At 38.4% G+C, this 24,495-nt stretch overlaps 1 protein-coding gene across 1 annotated transcript in view; it reads left to right on the top strand.

Moving 5' to 3' along the window:
* The first annotated feature begins 5,388 nt into the window (after positions 1 to 5,388).
* gpat2 (glycerol-3-phosphate acyltransferase 2, mitochondrial) overlaps positions 5,389 to 24,495 on the top strand; it is a 90,119-nt gene continuing 71,012 nt past the window's right edge. Inside the window, exons 1-2 of the mRNA XM_062381902.1 lie at positions 5,389 to 5,507; positions 10,394 to 10,459. The gene's annotated coding sequence lies outside the window, so the exon portion shown is untranslated. The remainder of the gene's footprint in view (positions 5,508 to 10,393; positions 10,460 to 24,495) is intronic.

The raw sequence follows: 24,495 nt of genomic DNA, 5'->3' as shown, positions 1-24,495 counted from the left end.
AGTGGACAATGTGTGTTTGTGTGTGTGTGTGTGTGTCTGTGTGTCTGTGTCTTTTGGCAACGGAACATGAACAGGATACGCTGTTTGGATGAGAAAGTGTCATGTCCTCTCTGAGTTACACAGTTGTATACTGGGATAAGCAGTGGACTCAACACTTTGCAGACAGATTTCATTACAACACTAGTTAGGAATTACCACAAAACAAGTGCAAGTCAATATGTTGAATTATTCATTGATTAAAACTGCCCAGTTTTGTTAGATTTTTGCTGATGTCTGCAAGCTGAGACTGTTTGCGGGTGTGTGTTGTTGTTTGATTTAGAGTCAATACAATTCAAATAGTGCTAGAATAGCACTGAGTAGAGCGTATTCCTCCGCCAAGGCCCAGCAGTCCCCTTACATTTGGCATCAAATCCAAATGGTTTGAAGATACACAATAGCTCAATTATACATTGGTGGTGGCTACAGGTTTGGTCTGCTCTCTAAATTTTCTTTTACTAAATTGTGAATTGATGTATGTGTTTGTTCATGTATGTGTAAGGTGTCCCCTGCAAACAAAGACTCCCTTAGAGATGCATTTTTCATCAAGATCAATGAATCTGATGTGAAGATGACATAAATTTCCTTTTAGAAGAAGCTAGATAGATTTCCTGGATCTGCTCCTTTGTCCGGACCCCGTGCCTTCGACCAAGTTTGTGAAAACCCATGCAAAATGGTGCAAATGATGCTGGGGTGAAAAGATAACCTCCGTTTTAGTAATGGATACTTTAGTCACAGAAAGCTGCACCACATGTTTGTGAAACACAAAGAAAGAATTTGCTTCAGACAACTTCATTCAACAAAATTGGATAAACAGTTGTTGCGAGGTTCTTGCAGGTTCATCTCTGATATTAGTAAAATTATATTTGGGAGACACAAAATGCTATTATCAGCATCTCTAATGTGCTGGGCCATTTCTCCACTGGATCGTGTGAATAGTCCACTGTAGAGTCCTCCTTAAAACCACAAATTTGTATTTTTACACCTCAGTTCTTGCATGAGATTAAATAAGCAAGAAACAACACGATCATTAGTGCTGTTTAGAGATACTGATAGGTGGATTTTGTCATAATTGGATACAGTCAGGCTCCGCTTCCAGTGTTTTCATGGGCCAAAGGGCTGCTGGGGTGGTTTCCTGCTTCCACACAGACATGAGAGGGCTATTGATCGTCTCTTCCAACTGATTTGCAACACAGTGAACAAGAACGTTTCCCAAAATGTCAAACTATTCCTTTCAACAAAAACTACCATACATTAGCTTGAACTTTACAATGCTCTATTAAATTCATTCAAGTCTATTCCACGTTAAAAACGTGATTTAATTACTGCATTATTGTGGGATTTTTCTTCATATCATTACATAATGATAAATTTGAACTATAACACAATTTTATAAATAAGGCTGCTGACCCTAGTTTTCTGGCACCGTCCCACAGCTTCTTCCCTCTACTTTGAAGTCCCAACAGTGACGAGATCCGTGGTTACTGCGGATGAAGGGCTCCATGTGACTAACAGGAGGAGAACATCCAGCATAGCAAAGATAAAGAGGCATTTATTTCTTATCACAGTCTCAACTTTCAAACCTTGTTTAGGTCTTTGTATCAAGAATTTCTCTTCTGGTTTCAAAGCTTTTAAATTTTTTTTTAATGAATATGTTTTTTGGTACACTTCGAAAACCAATATTGAGGCCAGCAGACAGAGATAGTAAGGTGCTGCCTCTTTGATGAGATTCTAAGATTAAAGTTGTTGTTTTCTTCACTTGTTTATCCCTCGACCTGCACATACTGTTCATTCACCTGCTTTTTGTGTGGAAACTTTTATGCTCATAATGCTGAATAATTATTTTTTACATTTTCAATTACTCTATATTGCTTGAATAAATAGGGACCGACATGCAGGGAGAATGAAGTGACCCAATTCTCAAGGCATTTACAACAATATTCAAAACTATAAAAGCTTTAATATATCTGAATCTGTCACGGTCAAGAAGAATTATACCACTATACCACACTATATATTATCTCTGTTCATGAATACCATTTCTGCTTGTGTTACTGCCTAAATGGCCTTTGGTGACCTGATTTACTAGGTATTCGTCTCTGAAAAGGTCTGCACATCAGAGCCACAAATCTGAGACTCTCCACCAGAGAGTCTTATCTCCTGGGATTTTACTTTTCACTCGGTTCACGCACACAAACATTCTTCAACTCTTCACACAGACACATTTCCTCCTGAATCTCATAAAAGCACACGCCTGCGAATGTTTTATTTTCATTCCCTCTGTGGATTGCTCTTTGCATGCTGTTTGATTGTCTGACCTTCCTTGCAAGGAATAAAGTATACTTAAAAGACTAATATTCTCAAATCTCTTTATTTCAGAAGTCTCACCAGGTCAAACTTCCATCACAGTCACTGATCAGCGTTAAGGCAGAAAGTCTATGAGAACAACTATGAAGAGCGGAAACCCTCGTTGGCTTTCATGTGCCAACAGACGTCTGAGACAAGTCATCTGAGATGTTTAAGATTAATATTTCCTGTTAGCCTCCCTGTGAAAAGTAGATAGTGTTTTGAAAAGCATGAGACTCCTACACTGTTTCCACACCAGTCGTTTGGTTGTGTTTAATGTCAAATGTAAAATCCGTTTGCAAAGCCATGTCATTTTTCACGAAGCACGGGTGGAGACATAAAAACCATCTAGCTTACAGACAAGATTGGGGTGGTTGTAGTACATCGGAATTTCATATCAAAGTCTTCACTCCCAGGGTCTAAGCAACATTTTCCAACTACCAGATAGTTAAGATATGCAAAACAAAATCATCCCCAGCAGTGATTCATAGTTAATTAATTATGCTGTTATTAGGTTAATGAATCACTAATATGTTTTATTGGCGGAAACAGCACAATTTGATTATTATTATAAGATTAACTATGATGTACTGGTGGGATTTTTAGAATGCCAACTTGCACAAAAAAGTATTTACAACTTGGTTTCCAAGTAAAATTATGTAATTTGATTTTTCAGTTTACACCTTCAGGCCATTTGAGGACATAACAGTAAGACGACATGATTCAGAGTTTCTTAGAAGAAAATAACAGCTTAATATATGATTAGGCATTTCTCAGAGACACACAAGTTTTGCCTGGGTTTTTAGATATAAATCTCTCATAGACATTTCACACTCTTTTCCTGTATAACACATGATTGGGGGAGTTGAGGGCAGATGTCCGTCTGTGCCTGTCATTGCATGTCTGACGACAAAACAACTAACCAAATGATCAGAGATTAGACGGGAGCCAGGACAGCCGAGGCCAAATTGATAGAGATAGGTGTTACTGATTGACAGCAGAGGAATTCTCTAGATTGCTTATCAAGCATTCTTGCCATTGATTGATGGGATGAACAATAATGAAACATGACACAGGGCTGATGCAAAATTGCACCTAGTGAGCATGGGAATCATGGAATCCAAATCCACATGAATGGTGTTTCTCACACTCATGCATGGATACACACAGTCCCATTAAGAACATTAAGTACTTTTTCAGCCACTAAGGTAATTGTGAAGTTCTCATCCAGCAGCAGCAGCAGACCACCAGATCACTGAGCCGACTGATGCATACTGAGTCTGAGATCAGATGTGCCGTGGTGAATACAAAGTGAGCAATTGAAGTGTGCTGCCTGACGTACCTGGAGACCGCTCCTACACAGGCATCACCAGATGAAATCACACTGGTACGTTCCAGGAGCCTGGTAACACGTTATCAAGGAATTATTGCACACACACAAGTTAGACTTGTAACAACAGTGAGATTTTTGTGTTAAATATATTTGTGAGAGGTAATAATCCCTGTGAAATATACTGTGAGAGTGAATGGTTGTTTATCTCTGTGTATTGGCCCTGTGATAGATTCTTAACCTGTCCAGGGGGAACCCGGGGGGCACTGAGATTGGCTCCAGTCCTCCGGCGACCCCCAAATAATAAGCAATGGATGGGATCGATGATAAAACCATGAAAGGCTCATTTTGTATCAGTCTAGCTTTAGTTGTATAAGTGTGTCCTTATGATTCATATGTGGGTGGATGGCCAATTATCTCTATATCCCGCCTGACTGAAAGTGCACCAAATATTTTATGACTCCACTTACACACTGCAGATAGTAATTCACATATGATAAAACCAATTAAAGATATCAAAAGCATACATGGTGAGTCAGAGTCAGATGATGATGTGACTGCTCTTACTATGTTTTTGTTGGTAGTTCATTAGTGCCACTTTAAAGTGAAGAAGGGAAATTAAGCTGAAAATAAGGGGGAATAGACTGCATTTATAGGACACAGTTTTACACACATTCATACAGTGCTGCTATACGCAAGAGTTTTTCTATCACACATTATTCACACAGGGCGGCTTCAGGACAAATCGGCAGTCACAGGAGCCGAGGATAGAACCACCTTTGCTCTGGTTAAATCAGTTCTTATTGGAGCCATGTTTTTTCAACAACATACTCAACAGAGGAGTTCTGCTGTGGCCCTGTCATAAGGGACAAAGCCCAAGTTTACATTAGACCTCCAACACCAATCAAAGCTGCAAGGCTGCAAACTATAGACTGTATACGAAGATGGACAATCTCAACTGCCTCTTGCTATAAACAAATGAAACCAAAATATTTTGAATATGAAGGGTGCCGTCTTGGGAAACATGTATCTTCTCTTAAGAAGTGATTTGTAATTATCACTGATTACTTGGTGCTGTGTGCACAATGAAGTGTGCAGCTCTTAATTTACATGTCTGTTTAATCTGGATCAGTAATACACCACAATATAACAGACATTATGTCAAGCTACCGTTTATTGGATTTCATATAGTCAGCTAATTGGCAGCTATTTTCAGTTTGTTTTTATCTGTGTGACCATGTGCTCCTTTCAGTCTCTCCTTTAGACAAGCTTCACTTTATCTGCCAGCTTTATGAATTTGTATGAGGGGCATGGCCTAAATCTACGAAAGGCTTACACACAAGATCTTCACATCTGTCTTCAGCCAGACTAACATTTGTTCCTCACTGTGTTAGTAATTTTCGTGTCAGTAATTTTCCAAGCAAAAAAGCCAAATCCACTTATTTTGACAATTTAGAGTTTTTGCTATGTCATTATACCCTTTTCAATAATAAGGATCCTTACAATCTTTGACCCTGCCTCCTTAATGTACAAAGAGATGAAAAAAAGCCTATATATTTATAAGCCCTCAATGGCATTTATTTATGATAATTTCCATCATTTATTTCGACTTATTTCCTCTTATGGCATTTGTTTGTGAATTTTATTTTGAACTTTGTGTCACTTCCGGCCACCATCTTGGTTTGGGACGTTTCGGAGAGGAGTTGGTTAGCAGCTTAAACTTTCACTTTAAGAAGAAGCTGTATTTTATCCTGGAGGAAAGAGGAGTTCCTGAGGACATTGGAGGCGAACTGTGGTGAGTTGTGTTTGCTGTTAAACGATGTGGAGTGCTTTGAGGTAAAACCAGGAGCTGTAGTGATAATTAAACACATGTAGATAGAAGATGGAGGAAGCTAACAGATGCTAGCAGCGCTGCTAGCGACACTAGCGAGGGACGCGCCGTAAGACAGGTGCACACACACAAGCTCATTGAACTTGTGTGGGGAAGCTGTAGTTTGGCTGTTGTGTTTGTTTTGAATGGTGTGTGTGGCTAATTCGATGGGTAAAAATAAGCTTAACATTACATTAGCTGCTATAGCCACAGCACTTCAACATTTGTTTAACTTTTGCTCCTGGTTATGTTGCCACTATGTTCTCTAAAAGTCAGGTTAATATACAGGGACAATGACAGACATCTGGCTTGTTTCGGTTGGTTGGTTACACTAAGTTTATTTGATGGGGAACTGTTTTCAAATCAAAAAACTATAAGCAAATTAGCACATGCGTCGGAAACACAATTGACATACAACTTGAAAACCGATAATCCAATACTTAAATACCAATTGAATGTTGCTATTGTAGAATTGTATTGCAGAAGAAGAAATGCAGGGCAGTCATTTTGATCTTAACTCATTACGATTTAATTATGCTGAAGAGCTGCTTAAACTTCTATATGATTATGAAAAGAAATCAATTGTATTATCCCCAAAGCTACATAGACTTGCTTAATTAGTTTTTATTTTTAATTAAACAAGGCAAAAGAATGTGGTACATGTGTTTTCTCATTTTTATCCATTTTTAGATGATGAAAGACAGTCTAGAGCTACAGCCGGCTCAGAGATAATACAACAGCTGCTGCAGTCTGTGCCTAGTCATCCTACAACTGATTTTCCTTTTAACAACTATTATGGCCTTGGTATTCTGGAAAGTTCAAAATTACAGCACATTAATAATACATTAAAAAAGTAATTGAATGGTTCTCTATATCAGTCAAAGTGAACACCTGCCACTGTTGACATTAAATGCTGGATTCTCATCGTGGCGATTTGAAGTCTTCTGCAGTAGGAAGATGAAGAGACGGGTGACAGACAGCTCCTATCAGTCTACCTCATAAGTTATCATTCATCCATGGCCTGTGTCTTCACCTTCACTTTACACTCACTATCATCTTTACTGCACAACCACAGATATGTGGTGGATATTTTGCAAAGCTGTGACTGATTAAACGCTCTCAGTGATTACCTCTTTCTTATCTGCTGGCTTTTGATACAGTATATTCGACCTTAAAATATTATTCACGTTATTCTGCTTTGTACGAGCATTGACACTGACTGAGTGTAAGTCAGAAACTAGCACTAAAGCATATTGCAAAGTATAGAGCTGCTCCATAGTCAACATAAATGAGGACATCTGGCATTACACATTAACTCCCAACCGGTCATTCAATATAACTTTCTTGAAGAAGGCGAGTTCTTCTTCATAAAAAGTGACACAGATACAGTAAGTTAAACTTGACTCATGGACTAGACCCTGTATACTTTGGACAGTACATGGCATTTCTTTTATTTCTTCTATGAAACAATATTTACATGTATTGTAAATAGTGTTTCTCTCAGAGTACTACAGAAGCATATAAATCATTGACATAAAAAAACTACATTAAACCAAGAATAGTGGCGGAAAGAAACATGGATACTGTGACAGAATGTCAGATGTAGAAGTATCAGATCATTGTTTATAGACTGAGCAACCTTCTTATATGATCAAATGTCCAAACTCAATCGCTTTCTGTAATGGTTTTGGCTAGACTGAAAGTATAAAACTTTTTTTCTGGGTTTTTGTCACATTTGATCTTTTACAGAAGAAAAAAAAAGGCAATGTCTGAAATGCACTGAAAGTCCTTTTCAAAGGTTTTTCCATACACAAAGTTTGGCCAAGTATGAATTTAATCTGTCCGAAAGCAGCGTTTCTGGAAATTATGATAAATTATGAAAATTGCATTATTGAACCATATCACAAAGCTGAACCAAATGGAACATGACTGGAGTAAAACCACAACTACCAAGGATATGGTGAAGATGAGTTTGATTAGGCATGAAATATAATATTTACAACTATTTCTACGGACACTAAGCTTTGTTCAGGCAGAATGATTTAATAATCAACATTAATCCTGAGACGTTTAGTTAGTTGGTTTAGTTTTGTTACAGTCATTGTTTAGTTTCGTTACAGTATTTTAAGCAGTGCCTAATCAGTTTCTGGCTTTTTGACACATTATCCAGCCTATTGCATTCAAAGTCAAAAACACGAAGGCTGCCCGTAGTTGGGATAGAAAGCTTATGTGTAGCTGAAATCATAACTGCTCCTGCTAAACTCTGCAGAGGTTAAATTGAGTACAGATCTAATTAAATCAATAACAGGAAGCCAAAAATACTCAGACAGCAAATTTGTGGTCTTTCTTTGGTCAGAAGTTAATTATTAAAGCTGAGAAACAATAATTATTAGGGGCTGAACTTTTTTTGTTTTTAAGTTTAGCTCAAAGAAGAAGTTAAATTTATATTCATGCAATACTTTACTCACTTAAAGTGACGTTATAGTTTGTATGAGTTAGTGTCATGCAGGGCTCTCTCTGCTATGTGTATGGACAAAAATGCAATGCTACTCTAATTTTATTTTCCCCTGTCATCATAAATCTGTAGATATAAATTTAAACTTCCTGTGTACAGAGTTACTGGTGGTATAAATCCTTGAGATAAGCTTCCTGTTTAATATGCTGTTCTGCCGCTTTAAAGAGATTGTACATTGCAATTTGACAGCAGCATCCAGTGTATACACACACTGAAAGACAAATACACACAAATTATTAGCCTCACAGAGAGAAAATATTTACAGGATGCGTTACTCCATACAGCCTCTATCCACAAACATAGTTTTAAATAGTAAACAAACATTCTGAAAATACGGAGAGTTAAAGCTACAGTCAAGACTTCAACAACATTCAATCAGCATGTCAACAGAAATGATCAGATCTGATGCCCCACCTGACCTTCGATAGTGTTGCTGCCTGAAACATCATATTGACAACACAAATTCGTTAACCTCACATTAATGGCTATATAGACTGACTGATGGGGACTTTAACCAATTATAAACTGACATCAATGTAATTAGATCATGCAAATAGCAAAATTGCAGCTGGGGATAGGCGTGATGCAAATATGCATAACAGCTTATTCTAATATGAATACAATAGATGAATGCAGATAGAGCATTTTCATAACATAAACTTGCCTAACAGAACAGCATTAAAGAGAGAGGACACAGAAAAATTTAAATCCACTCATTATCTACTCACCACTATGCCAATGGAGGGGTGGGTGAAGTCTTTGAGTCCACAAAACACCTCAGGAGATTCAGGGGTAAAGATAGTTTCAGCGACTTCGATGTTATAAAACAACAGAAAAAAGCTGTTCAAACTCGACTCCAACTAGGTCATTTACACTGTGTTTTAAATCTTCCATCGTATTGGATTCGACTGCAACACGGTTTACCCCTAAAACTAAAAAAGTGTTTTGTTGAAAACACTTCACCTAGCCAGGAGAAGATAATGAGTGAATTTTCATTTTTTCGGTGAACAGAAAGTTTAAGCTGTTCTCAGTAGACATAAAAAAGCTATTTATATTGCCTTAATTATCTGATAAAACAAAATGAAATTAAGAAGCAGTTTGGCTCATGCTGATTAATGTCACACTCACTGTTTATTTTTTTTTCCAAATTGGACTTCAGAGCAGCTGGTAAAGAAAATGTAGCATCGATGTAAAAAGCTTATTTACATCGAAACATATGAGTGGATTACCATAGCATACTGATTTTAGTATTACTATACATTTCATCATGTTTATTGGCACAAACCTAATGCAGTATACATGAAATTAGTAAAACAGCTGCTTTGTTTTTAAATAGGTTGTATTGAAATGGGTGAAGCAGTAACCTAGTCAGACAGAAGAAATCATTTGGAAATCAAATCAAAAACGATTCAACACTACATCACTCAGTTAGTTATTTGACATTATGCAAGATTTCAAAAAACATTTTAAAATAACCCTCCTGATGTGTGGGTTGAGGCAAATATGAGCAACCAGTAAAAGTGAGAGACATTAAAATCAGGACTGAGGCCTAATAAAATGTTTTTAAGCTCTAACAGGATCAGAGGTATCATGTCATTTCACCCTCTGATGGAGGGTAGAGAAGGGAAACCTGTGTGTTATGTTGGGACACGAGCTAATCCACATTTCAAGTGCCTGCATGTGCGCAGAGGTGTGTAGCAACAATTGGCAGCAAAAATGAATTTTCTTTATTAAGGGAAAAGTAATGTCCATCTGCTCTGGTTTTTTATAAATTGTATAAATCAGTTGTGTATGTCACATTAAATAGAAAATAATTTCTTCACTGCAGGCAAATGAGCTTTGACGCCCTCCCCTCACATCTCCCGTCTCTTCTCTCATTTGTCTTTGCTTGCTGCATTGGTGTCTACCCTATTACCTCTGATTTGGCTTGTCTGGTTGTGAATGCCTAATCATGCTGAAGATGCCACACTATTATCCCTTTAGGGCTTTATTTTTATACCCCTCCTCTCCTCTCATCTTGTCGGTGGGTTGACAGTTATTCCAAGCTGGGAGGGAGGATGTGCCATATCCAGCTCATGCAGCAATAAAGACAGCCAGTGCATGTCACATGCATTCATACATCTACACATATGTCTTGTAGGAAATAGGGACTTCCTAGTAGCCATAAAACCTGACACAAAAGTTTCTGGACTTCCTTATTTTGATAATTAATTTGTCTTTCTTTTTATATTCTCCATTTTCATTCTGAGATAATCCTTAACTTCAAACTGTTAACATGTCCTCTATTTCTTATAAGATGGGGCTGAATGTGTAGACACCAGTGGCCTTCATCAGACAAACCCTGCTGCTGCTTCAGAAAAAGGTAGGACAAACATCCCTATTACTGTTGCCCACAGAGGACAACAAGATCCTGAATCATCGTCTGTGGCTGCTCTTGGGTGTTTGTGTTCATATGTGTGAGCACATTGTTTTGAATCCTCAACAGTCGGTGTACAGGGGGCTCCAACGCCTTTGTCGTTGTTCTCAAGGCCAATGTTGACTGTCCACAGCTGTTTTACGGAAAACGTACTGAATATGTCACTTATTTGTTATATTTTGTATCAATAGTACACACTCTGTACTGATTTCTGTATTCTGACTAATAGACTGAATTTTTTGTGTTGCCTGCTGAGAGTTTCTTTCTGCGAAAATTACATGCACTCTGATATTGGATATAAGACTAGTTATTGCTGTTATTGCTGTACATAAATCATATTTCTTCTATAGGGAATAGGTTGAGGTACTTTATGACACTTATAAAACAAAGAAAAAAAAAACTTGTAATATGAACTCTGATGAACTTGGTAGAGCATTAAGGATGTCAACCTCTTCATCCCTGTTAATCTGAAAAAGAGTTTAATTACAACCTTGGACAGAGAATATGAATACGCCCTAGTTTGCAGATTTTCTTTCAAACCAACTGGGATATAGCCTATTTGATTTGCATGTGGTACTTTGAAGTGCTGTGCCTTGTGAGTGTCTTGTGTCAGGGGAACTGATGCAGCGATTCATGGTATCTGGTGGGCAATGATCACATCCGTTACCCTCTCTGTGAGTGCTCCTAAGGGAATTCTGTCGTCCATGCATGTGGATGTGTGGTTGTTAGCTGCGAATCTTCTCAAAACTCATGCAGTATCACTCTGTGTTTCCCATTAATAACGTAGACACATTTTTCCTGCCACAATTTAAAAATGAAACCAAATTGTTTTTCTAGGTTATCATGATATCATATAAGGTCTCTAACTTTTGCCTCATTGTAAAACTTTAAGCTGCCATCGTCTTGCTTTCCATTCTCGGTCTGTTGGTCTGTTGCTCTCTCTCTCTACCTCTCTGCCTCTCTCCCTCCTTCCCTCTCCATTAGCAGCACTTAGAGTAATCCAGGGTCAGTTGGGCGTCCAAAGTAAAGTCTAATTCTGTAGTCCAGTCAACAGCTTTTTCCCATTCTAACGAGCAAACCAAAGCCAACCAACGGTCAGACAGTATTATTGTTGTGTTAAAATGTGCAAAACATTTTCAGGAAGTACTGATATACTAACTGAAGTAATTTCACCAAGGTTTATATTTAAATAACATTTATTAATAAAAAACAGTGATACAGCTTACAAATGACAACATTTACAATAAAGGAAGAACGAATGGCCTGCTACATTATTAAATAATAAATAGTCTAATGGCGAGTTTTCATTTTGCCGCATGCCTCTGTTCATTCACTTATTTTTAACTTCAGTCCTGCATTTTGAGGACACTAGCTTTACTTGTGCGTTAACCATTATGTGTTTTTGAATGGTTTTTGCCAAGTGAAATGCATAATCAATAATGTCGCTAGCGCATCATTAAAACTACAGCCTTACAGCAAAGTCAAAGAGCTGATTGTGCCTCCGTCAGTGTTTGTCCACCACAGTCAACTGACACACTACCACCATCCTCTCTCGCTCTTGCTCTTCCTGAGGTGTCACTGACTGCACAACCACAGGAACAGGCTTGAGGCAGACTGTCTGAATTCTGTTTCTCTCTTTTCACCTCAAGCATATGCTCTCACACAAAGCTGGTATTCTTTCCCTTAACTGCTCATCGTGTCACACTTTAGCCTGCCAGGAGACAGTGGGTGGGCATTTACGGTCTTGTGGGTGAAGATGTATCTATAAGTATGTCTTTATCTTAACACCCCAAACCACCACTTCCACCATGTGCCATCATCCACCCCTATCTCTCTCTGGCAAAACTTGTAAACAACTATTCATTAAAAATTGTGATAGAGAAGAAGACAGAAATCCTTCCCCTCTTTCTTATTTAGTTATTTAGTATGAAGAAAAACATGATCACAGTTATGCATTAGTATGTTCATTGCTCAACATCCTTGTCATTTATGAAACTTGTTTGTCATTAATGTTGTGTGTGTGTGTGTGTGTATATATATATATATATATATATATGAATGTGTTTAATGGATATGTCTGTAGCAGATAGATCACTACCAGTGTAGACAGCAGACATTATGTAATGTGGATTTCCATCACAGAGTTACTTTTTTTGTGATTACATAGTTTGTCCACTTGAGAGTACTGCCAAGTTTATTTCTGCCACTATTGACATCTCACAGTGTCAGTCAGGGAAAACGGAAGAGAAAGGGTAGTGACATGCAACAAAGGTACCCAGCCAGACACGTTGAATATGTGGTGATGCAAGTGGGTTGTAACCATTTGGCTACTGCTGCGCTCCACGCTTTTTAAATAATAAGTTAATATCGATCGATTCAGTTAAGTTAAGATCTTGTTTTCTTTGGAGCCAAATGTAGGACTCAGGCTTGTAGAAGGATTAAAAGCTTACACTGTGTTGTTTGTTAAGTTTTTTTTTAAGTTTTAGCAGCAGTGAGTCCTTGTTGGTGGAGCAGGGCAACGGAGAGGATTCGAGTCCTCCGGATGGATACAAAGGAGGGCTGGCAGGCAAACCAGGCTATCTGGGAACAGTGATTTTTGATGCAGAGCAAACAAGGGTTACACTGTACGCTGTTGTGAAGAATGGAGGGAAGAAACTGCTTTAATCCAGTCTTTTGGTATTGTTAATTAATCCATGAATCACAGGCAAACAGGTAACTCCCCCAGTTACCTGTTGAAAGGATCAAACAGGAAAAAAAGACATGACTCATAGTAGGGTTGAGAGATATATTGTAAGCCCAGCAAACGGATGCGCAGGGACGGACACCAGTATCAGCGATTGCAATTATTGAAGAGCCGTCGCCACTTGAAATCTCACTTCCCTGCTCTGTTTGCAAATAAACACGACATTTGTTTCCATGAAGATCAAATTATGTTGTTTTAACCCAGAGATTACAAAGTTTTCCGATGAAATAGTGTGTGTGCGTGAGTGTATGGTTGTGTGTCGTGCCCGCGCCAGTCTGTGAGCACGAGAGGAATAGAGAGAGAGAGAGAGAGATAGAGGAAGAGGAAGAGAGTGAGCGGAGTAACCGGACGAGACACAATTTCCCGTGGTTTCTATCATTAAACAATGATTAACATGCACATTCTTCTCACATTTTATTTTACTACATTCAAATGTGATGTTTTTAACAGCTCTTAAATTGGGTGGATCATGAAGAGAATAATCAATCATGATTTTCAGAAATGGAACAATGGATGATCAACTCTTTTTTAAATCTTGACATCATTTATGTTTATTTTTGTTTTGATCATTTAAGTTAAGCAGTTGGATTTTAGCAGTCTGCTGTCAAACCCTTTCTATTGTCCAAAACAGGCATGATCATATAACGCATTGTTAAGTCTGCATAAGACAATGAATTAAATATCTTTAATTATTTAAAACAAAACAGAAAAAAACAAACATGTAATCTCCATTTTGACCAAGAAACCAGAGCGTTAATTTTCAGCACAGTCTGGTATGGTTATGTATAATGCAGGTGTATACCGACCCCTGGTACTTGTACCCCATGAACTGTCTCACAGTGCATTTGAGAGGAGCCAAATCAAAAGTGTGTCAAGGACTTGCTGACGTAAATTCACTTCCGCACTGGTGGCCTCCATAAACCAAAGGCCTTTGTGGGGCTTTGTTGGTACATTGTTTTTGCCACTTCACATTGTAGTGCCTGCAGTACTCTCACATCTGTGTGATGTGGAGAGGCTCGTAGAGTGTTTATTTGTGTCGATATCCCTGCAAGAGTCCGCTACTTCAATAGTGCATGAGCGGCTTTATACCTCCACCAAATAAACAGTTTAGTGATGCTTTTGTAATTCCCTCTCATTCTACCTCGCTGTTTGCATTTTTTTGTTTAACTGTCCTCTTTGAAACCAACCTTTTACATTTATTAATTGTTGCTATCCTTGTCTTTCTCTCGCTCTCTGTCTCTTTCTCAATCTGAACCTCTCCCTGTATATCACAATGCTGGCCACTTGAGGAGCTGGAGTGCATTTGCTAGGATGTTTACGCATATCACTGATAATTGTTTGGCTTGATATCGGAGAGCAGGCCTGCAGTTAAAATGGTTTATCTGATTTGGTGTTTGGGGAAACAGATTTGCAATTATTTTATGTAATTAAAGAGATTCCCATAGGTCAGCTTTTCATTTATATAGTGTTTCCTAAACTGCACGGGAGCTCAAATCTATAATGGGCTGGGGATTGTAATTTGCTATCCTCTTATTTTTGTTTGATTTAAACGCACCAATGCATTTTTACTCTAAACAAACCTCTATTATGTTTTCTTAATTAAGCTTTATTGGCGATTCATGTTCTTTTCTTGGTAATTCAGATAATTCTATTAGGGTTCTATTAGTGGAGATGGCCACTGATGCCCTTTTTTCTGAATTGATCAGCTATTTCTATATGAAAAATGATCAGTCAATTTGATCTAATCATTGATTATTAAACGCAATTAAACAATTTTGCTCTCAGAATGTAAGCACATGATCTAGTTGTTCTTTATTTTTCATTCTTTCACACACAGTCATCCACCAAATCCTTATTTCCTGCACTGACACGTTATCCTTTTGGGGAAATTCTTGCTGTATTCCCATGATATTAATCAGCTGCTTCACAGGGCTCTCAACGTGTGTGTATATGCCTCAGTTGATACTTTTCTTAACACACTAATGGCATTGTACTAAGTGTCATTATTTATAGACTGTTTTCGGTTAGGTTGACGGTTGCTTTTTTCAGCCAAGAATCTGCTTTTCTTGAATCATGCTACTGTAGGGTGAAATGTTTGGTTCCCAGTACTAAAGAATCAGAACAAAAAATTTAGTAGCTTAACGTAAGTTATGGCAGTTAACCAAAACCCAATATTTAAGGTATAGTACACTAAGTTTCCCTTTATTTCCATATTTGAATTTATTTAAAATCTTAAATTGTTGTGATTACAATTATCTCTAAATAATATAAACAAATCTGGAAAGTATTTTTGGATAACAGACTAATAAACTACTGTTGATATTATTTGGGATCAATATTTTCCTCTCCATTTTTATAAATATCTCTGTCCACATGACCTTAATTTTACAAAATCTAGACGAGAACACAAATGTGACCACAAATGCTCAAACAACCAAGTAATAATGGGTGAGGCAGACACCTGTGAATACTGATGTTGTAGTGAAGTAAAACTGTTGAATGGAGCCGCAAACTTGCAATTAAACTTGGCAATGTTGTCGCTTCTGTACATTGGATACACATTCCATTGAAATTCTACACTTTCAAAGGAAATCTAAATTTTAGTGACTTACAACGTCATATGCATGTGGACAAGAGGCTAGATTGCATTAGTGCTTTTTTTCAGAGAAATTTGTGATGTCTTTAGATGTGAACATGTGTTTTTTATTTTTCTTCAAGTAAAACATTTTCTTGGATCAATTGAAAAAATAATAAGAGGGGCATAATTAAACCATTGACAAAACTTTAAAAAAAGCTCATGAAATACTGTGCTATGTTTTGGTTTTTCTTTTGCTTTGGTATTTTGTTTTGAACTGATTTGGGTTTAATAAGGTCTCATGCAGGATAACCACAGATTTCCTTCGCCTATTAGATGCGTAAACTGCCTGTTAGAGACTTAGTGACTAAGTGAAGAAGTTAGGAAGGAATTTCAGTCCTTATCAACTCTGGCTATAGTGTAGGAAACAGAGATTGTAGATACAAGCAGTAACATTATGCTAGATGTAGGGTATTAAGGGTGTTTATGAGGATATGAAGTTTATCATGGAAGTCAGACCTAACATTGAGCTTTTTTTTTTTCTATCTACTATATGGGTCTGGCCCCCCTCCCACTCAGATTGTTTGCCACCCATCCTGAAACTGGTTAGTAAAGCTTGGATGACAGATGAGCAATGGGAGTGCTGCTGAAACTTTTTCATTAACAACCAAGATGGCTACTACTGATTGAGAGAGGATTGTTTAATCCGCTTTTGAGACAGTATTACTGGATGGTAAATTTTCTTTAAAATAAAAACAAAGAAACACTGTGTGATGTTCTGCTTTGCAACTACTGAAAATGGCGCCTTGAAATGAAAATGGAACTGAGGGGTTGCAAATGCAAATTGGGTTTGGCGTTGCCAGACTGAATCAGGCTCAGATAGATATCCAGGAGAATCTTTGTTTGCAACCAGTGCTTCTTTGCATTGAATGCAGTCAATAAACACAGTTCAGACATGGATCAGGATGTTTCTAGGACAGCTCCCTGTGAAGTTATTGTGGACAGGTCTAAATGGAAGCACACCTAGAACATCATCACATATAATTCCGGGCAAGGAAACATCTTGGGATCCCCAAGGCCCAATGCCGAAAAGGTGGAAGAGGAGGGCGGACAGAAGGACCTGCTGCCATCATAGCGTGGACCTGAATAAGCAGGAGCAATAAATAAAAGGATGAATGGATGTATAAATGGACAGGGTCCATATGTTCCAGAAGGCAGTGCTGGCATGTTAAGAATGCCTATCATTGTCTTCTTAAGATAAGGAAAGCACAGCAGAAACAAAAAAGAACAATCCAGGCCAGTAATTTTGTTTTGCTAATCTTTGTGCTTTTGTGTAATTCTTTGCAGTAACTATATTAGCCTTGCCAAATGTCCTTTGATTGCATCAATTTATTAGAACAGTCTTGATGAAGAACATTTTAACTAGACACTTGGCAAATCAAAGGTAATGCCTGCTTAATGAGTGGACAAATATGACAAATGTATGCTTCTATACAGGGCTTGAGGACAGGTAGAGTCTTCAAAGTGTTTTGCACATTAGTTGGCAACTAATCGATTAGACGTGTTTGTTATAATGCTTGGCACACACTGTGGCAACATCTCCTAAAGTGGGGGAAGTGAACCATCCAATCCTGTGCCTTGTTTGGCTGTAATGCCATTGATGCAATATCGGTATCTAAACAAGCTTTTGCTATTGGGTTGTAAAAGCCAAGTATGAAAGCAGGAGAGACTGTGGACTGAGGACACAGTTCTCCTACTCGGTCATTAGTTGTTGAAACATGTGATTTCATGGTTACTTGGCTTTTGTTAAAATTTTACTTCATTAGTTTTTTCTGGAAACAGTCCAGGTGTCAACTGCCATAATCTGTTCCCTCTCTCTCTCAACCACATCAACATGTGAATGTAGTTCTCTAGTCTTGAAAGGACAGGCAGTAAATACAACACATGGGCCTGCCGATAACTGTGATGTATGCATAGCTTGACAAGATGTTTAGGGCTGTAGGACAGGCTTACTAATGATGACAAAGACCATGGCTACTCCCCTTCTGAAGAACCTCTCAGAATAGAGCTTCTAGCCATGTCAGCACACATGTGCCCAAAACAGAAAGTTATTTCAATGGCTATATATGTACTTATAGTAACTAACAAATAATCACCACACTCCCTGTGTAACCAGCAGAGAAACAGAGTTAATCCGATTTTTCTGGGTTTTTAAGTCTGTTTACGAGCTCCATATCTTTGTCCATGATTCACTGAGCAGCGTTCTAAGTTGTCCTGCTAATGCAATCATCATTCCCCTGTGATGCCTGACCCTCTCGCTCTGTAGTTCATAGCCACAGGGCCTTGACCCCTTCAGTCATTGCTCTCTCACTCTTCTTAAGCATTTTTTCAATTTTCTTGGGAGTGATGCTTATATCAGCACTGGAGTGTGTATTTCAACTTTAACCATTGCAACTGAATGCCTAACCCCAGCCATTATATAACTATAACCCAAAGCAAACTCTGAACTTAAACTTAAACCCAAGACTTATCCTTCAAATGTTTTGAAGTAGTGAAGACAGGCCACCTCACTCATGCCACTGTAGTTACAGCCCTCAGAAAAGAATGAATAACTTGAGCTGTATGCTCAATGAGATGGATTAACACAGCAATGTTTTAGACGGGATTACAAATTGTCCTTTTATACAGAGTGTGCTGAAGAAGCAGAAAAGCTGTGTCTGCTGTAGAATATCTTCCAATTATTTGCGGCTGTCTCTTGTTTCTTGCTCTTCTTCCCTTGTACTGCAGTGATTAAGTTGGCTCAGAAATGTAATATCAGAAGTTTTACTCAATTTAATTCTTTGAAAACAGAGGCTGCAGGCTACAACCACTTCCTTTCAAATAGTAAATTGATGATTGATTTTGGCAGTTTTCATCCCAATAATTTATTTTAACATCTAATGGAGGAGGCATGGTGCAGTATGAACAGCCCAAGGTAGCAGTTTTTACAGCTTAGGATAGTATTGTTTTTGTTACATGTTTTTTTCCCTTGTTTTTAACAGCCAATATGGAAGGGTTTGAGGAAAGCTTATTATTCATAATATGCACAGGCTATCCTCTCTGTTGCTTAATTTCCTTTTTCTTATTAGATTTGTCAGATTGATATTGAAGTTGCTATTAATATGGATGAGGAATTCTCATCCATATTGGAGTGTGTTTAATTTACATACAATCTTAAGAGAATTCTCCCTTCTCAGGCTGAGAAGCAAATGTGAAGGAGTGGTGTTTTTGTGGAATGAGGGCTGGGAGAAGTTAAACAGAAGTCTATCTCAGACCAACATGTAGACAGAGCAGGGGAGTAGAGAAGCTGACGCAGCACAGATTTAGTGAAGAGAGAAAGCTGCAAGGAGAGAATAAGCCTGACCGTAAGGAAGGGAGTAAATCAGAGCTGAGAGGACTGAGAAATTGCAAGGACCCAGAGCAGGGACGGAGGGCTGTTGATTGATGGGGGAATCACTAGTCTCTTGTTTATCAGTGGAGTTAAGATCGTGTTAAGTAGCTTTACATTGCGGGAGGGAGAAGTATAAGACAAGCAGTGGAGGGATGAGGAGAAAATAAATATGGTGAGGTGGAAGTCTGCGTCTTAAAGGTGTAAAGCAAAAATCATATACTCGAGATTATTGACAATAAAGAAAAAGGATAAGGTAGAGATAAAGTGAGAGAATGATCACTAGTTACAAAGCAATAAATCTCCTGTGAGTTATTTTTACCTTGTTGTATGTCCATGTTCTGTGAAAATGTGATTGTGAAATAATCCTAGCTTTCGTCTATTGTTTCTTATACACTTTGTACTTCCACATAAATCCCTGTCCATTATACATTTTTATTTTTCATATTGCCAGTAAAATATTCCTCATCCTTGTGTGATTTAGCGTTAAGACATTTTGCTTCTTTGGGGGATTTTTGTCTGGCTTTTCAGCCACTAATAAAAGGCCCACAAGGCAAGTTTCTAAACCCAGAAGAGGAGCTCTGCTAACATTACCCAAGGCACCAAGCCTGCGAGAGAGAAAATGAAATGGCCCACAGCAATGTCAGCACAGGATGGAAACAACTAGACCCCAAACCTTGTCAGGGAGAGAGCAGAGGCCACATTAGCAGGAACATCCAAGAAGAAAATTGATGGCACGACAACAAAATGACCAGAGAACGCTTCAGCTGTAAGGAGAGGAAGGGTAAGGGGAAAATGGCCAAACAGGAGGGTGAGATACTGTATCCGTTTAGGGAAATCAAGACCCTCAATAAGCAGTTCAAAAAAGCCATTACGCACAAAAACAATCTTTCCAGTGTTTTTTTTTATGTTATCTGTTCAGAACAAGGAGGGCAGAATTCTCTCTGAGACTGAGAAAAGAGAAGGAGGCCAAGCCTGCACAGTTCATAAAGGATTCATGGAATATTATCAAAATTCGGTTGGGTGAAGCAAGATCTGGGAGATTGACCACACCATAAAATGTTTCTTTACTGAAGGAATCTGACTTCTCAAGATTAGCTACTTGCAGCCCATTTGTCTCCTGAGCATTGCAGGCAATATCTTGTTCTCTGTCTTTCCCAAAAGCCTGATGGGCTACAAGGTGAGAGGACCAGGTATTTCATTACGTATTGATCGGTGGATTTCCAATTCGAATCAATATTGGTGCAGATATTTCATTGTTCAATATCAATTTTGCCTGGATGTGAAGGAAATTCTCGGTGAATTAAAGCTGTAAACCAAAGAAGGAAACCTCTTACTTGGTACAATATTAAGGTAGGCCTGACACAATCATACATTTGTTGGACTATTTTTTGTTCCAGAAATTATTGTTTTTTGACATCATTGTGACATTCAGTCTAACATTTGAATGAGAATAAGAATTATAATAATAGTACTAATAATATCCTATATGAATAAAATGAACCTCAAAAATTGTCTGTCACACTTCACAGATTTCTGTTCGCACTTTTATTTAACCTTTATTTAACCAGGAAAGTCTAATTGTGTTCTGGCGAGATAGGCAGCAGCACAGATAAAAACACATAGCAAAGGTAAAAGCACAACCAAAAACGAGATCAAAAGAACCACAAAATAATCTAGCGACACAACCAGGTAAGTTTAAAACAGCAACATCTTACAGAATCTGCCTCCAGTTTAAGACATTCCTGGAAAACATGTTCTCCTGAAGCCTAAATTGACACTTAGTATTCTGTTCAACTCCTGTTACTTTTGCTAAAAGGGAAGTAGTCTGTCCACTGTTTTCCTCTTTTGTCTTCTCTCATTCCGGTTGTTGAGTCTTTCCTTATATGTTGATGTGTCTTTTTCAGGGAATGAGTGTTAAAAAATAAACATGCGGTTTTAGGATGTGTCAGCCAGTAACTACGGATAAATCTTTTCTGCAGAAATGACTGTCAGAAATGTAATGGAATTGGTCCTGTGATCCATTTCCAACCCTCAGAGAGGCTTTAGCCTTGTGATCATAGAGATAACATCTCAGTTCGTCTTCACAGAATACCAATGTCATACTTATCCTTGTCTCTGGCTGCAGCTCTGCAGAAACTGTGAGTTAGGAATCCAATATAGTCCGCTGTGTGAGACAACTTGGGAGGAGAATGCAAGGTCTTTATATGTATCTAAAAATCCCAGAGGTTTTCCTCTTCGAGAGTTTCCTAATGAAACAGGTGTTCCCCTTATCCTCCTGATATAAGAGCTGGAAATGATTCAGTCCTGCCTCATTTACATTCATATGGAACAAAGCAGCGGAAGACTAAAAGGCCTTTTCATCAATTTCCTGTAATTTCACTTGGAACAATGTGATTTCCTTTTCTACTGAAGTAAAGATTAAATAATCCTTACTGATAATTTAACAACTGACTGATCATGGTCAAGGGATCACATCTAAACAAGTTAATATATGTCACAACAACACAGGATTAATCGGTATCGATCAAGAATCTTGTAAAATTTGGCTAATCTGTGTTTGGGTTAATGTTTATAGGTGATGATTTTGTCTGTGTTTGAGCTTGGAGCCCTATGAGTAATATTGATTAGAAGATTAACAGAAGGTTGTCTACTAATTTATCGTGTCATGGTGAACTCATGAGATGTGGCCTGCCTTCTAGGTTGTTGAGGGCATATGTAGGAACATTTTAAATTTTTGATAATTTATTTATCTAAAGTCAGTGGTAAAATCTAACTTTCTCAAGTGTGTTTCTCTGTAGAAATAGCTAAGCAATACATATATTTGCCAACAAACTGAAACCAATCAATCTGAGGCTAGCTGACGGGTAGCTGGGGCTTCATCTGATCAATGGCCTATGAATCCAGAGCTCTAGCTGATAAATCAAATGTTGGCATATTGAGTGTGTCAATTCAATGTTTTCCCAAAGTTTATGTAGAGGATATATTAATGTTGCCACTGTGAGGCAGTTGATGTTGTCTCATCAGGGTTAAGCCATATAATGTTTCTAGTTATCAAAACAGTAGAAGGGTCTTTATTGATACTTTTATTTATTTTTTATTATTTTTCAAAAGTAACAACAGGATTAAGTGTTTCCCCAAGGATGGAGCTGTACCATCCATTATAATAGTGGAAAGACTTGCATTATTAATGAATTGTGGTTTATTTGGAAGCGCTTGGCATTGCGACTGACTTTACTCGTTTCATTAGTATTGTACAAAGTTGGAGGAACGCTATTTGATAGATTTCCCTTTCCTGACAGGATAACGCAGGACGTTTAGGCTGAAAACCTGGTGTTAATGACTCCATTTGAGTCGAATTTGAATGTCTAGCTTTTTTTAGGTTTGAACAAGTGGTCACCATTTATTGCCCTTGTATCGGATTTGGCTGCAATGCTGGTTACCCCTGAAACTCCAAAAGGTTTTTTTGGACTCATACACTTTCATCCACCCCTTCGTTGGCATCGTGGTGAGTAGATAATGAGTTCATTTTCATTTTGGGGTGTGACGATCCCCTTAGGGTTTTGCATTTTAAATCCCCTAATGCCAAGACTAAGCTTGTGTAACCAGTGTTACCCTACCTCGTCCAAAAGCTCTATCATGCTACAGTTAGATGGCAAATGTATGTGTGACTTTTTTGCAGAGCAATCCGGTGACATACGGTGACAATGGGGAGAGCGTGGCCTAGGGGATAGAGCGGGTGCTCTGCAACAAGAAGGTTGCCGGTTCGAATCCCACTCTGTCCCATCTGCATGCCTAAGTGTCCTTGGCAAGATACTGAACCCCTAAATGGCCCCTCAAAAATGTTGAGTGTTCTAAAAATGTAAGTCGCTTTGGATAAAAGCGTCAGCTAAATGATATGTAATGTAATGTAATGTAATGTAACATACTTTAACTGTTGGACCCGTGAGCATGTATATTGTGTGAAGTATCCGCCATGTGGCCGCCTCCAATAGCCTGGCACATCTGCAACCTCCGTAACGGGGCCAGTCTCTGTGTTGCTAATGGTTTCTTTAGGTTTCTGTTCATAACTTAGAAATTAAAGAATGTTGAGTATGGGCATGTGAATGTGGCCTGAGAGGTATTTTCCCCATTATTAATACTGATGTCTTGCCTATATCTTGTAGCCAATTGTGTTGATTTGTACCATCAGTCAAGTATTTTACCATAGCGATGATTATGCATGTGTCCACCGCTGTAGATAATTAACCAGGTCACACAAGGGTCCATCGGAGGATTTTACCTGTAATGAAAGACTACGTGGCGGCAGCATGTATCCTATTAGGCCATCAGTAGCAGATCCCAGCCATGTGAATCAGCTTTGGCAGTCTAGAACTCTTTCCCTGTTTAATAGAGTTTAACAGAAACACAGGCTAATTGTCCACATCCCTGTTTGGATTTGCCTGCAGCAGTCACCCTCGAAAGCAGCAGCAATGATCTGCTCGATAGAAAAGATAAGTTGAGTTAAATAATAATTAATAAAATGTGTACATTGGCTTAAGAAGACAAAAAAACAGTATGTGTTCTGAGTTGTAATTCATAACAACATAGAATAATTCGATTTATGGAGAGTGACTTGGTGCACTAATACAGGAAGCATCTGTTTTATTCATTGCCTTCAGGACATTTGAAGGAGCTTCTCCCGAGTATGTGATACATTACTGCCAATGTTTCACAGACGCTTTCCAAAAAGTAAAATTTCTTTCCTGATCGAATTGTTTCTTATGCTCAACCCTCATCATGTCTCTCTCACAGTTTTTCATTCTCCCTACCTGTGACTATGCCACTCAGCGTGCTGTGCTCTTGCTCTCAAGACCTATTTCTCTAGACACCATACTTGAATGGCTGATTTGAATAGGGCACATCATGACCCAGATTCTACCCACAGTACTGTGACATAGTCAGATGTGTGGCAGGCTGGAGGAGGAGGGGATGAGCTTGTCCCCTGCAGCAATAAGCTGCCCACCTGTGTAGAGGCAGGTGTTTTAGCTCAGGACATGTCCACACACCAGAGGAGGCTAAAGGATTTTGTTCCTCTCTGCTGTGCCAGCTGGCGCATGTGTCCCAGGTCTCGTCAATTTTCTGTGGGGCTGCATGATTCATTGTGTGGGTGGCGTTTGTTCCCTCTCTAGCATTAGAAGATTTATCTTTTAAGACCAACAGTTAGCAAAACTAATGATATATCAGTTGGCCAATAA

Source organism: Platichthys flesus, chromosome 3, assembly GCF_949316205.1.
Source record: "Platichthys flesus chromosome 3, fPlaFle2.1, whole genome shotgun sequence".
Lineage (NCBI taxonomy): Eukaryota > Metazoa > Chordata > Actinopteri > Pleuronectiformes > Pleuronectidae > Platichthys > Platichthys flesus.
Note: the sequence above shows the minus strand (reverse complement) of the source record. Positions and strands in the feature narration are given on the sequence as shown.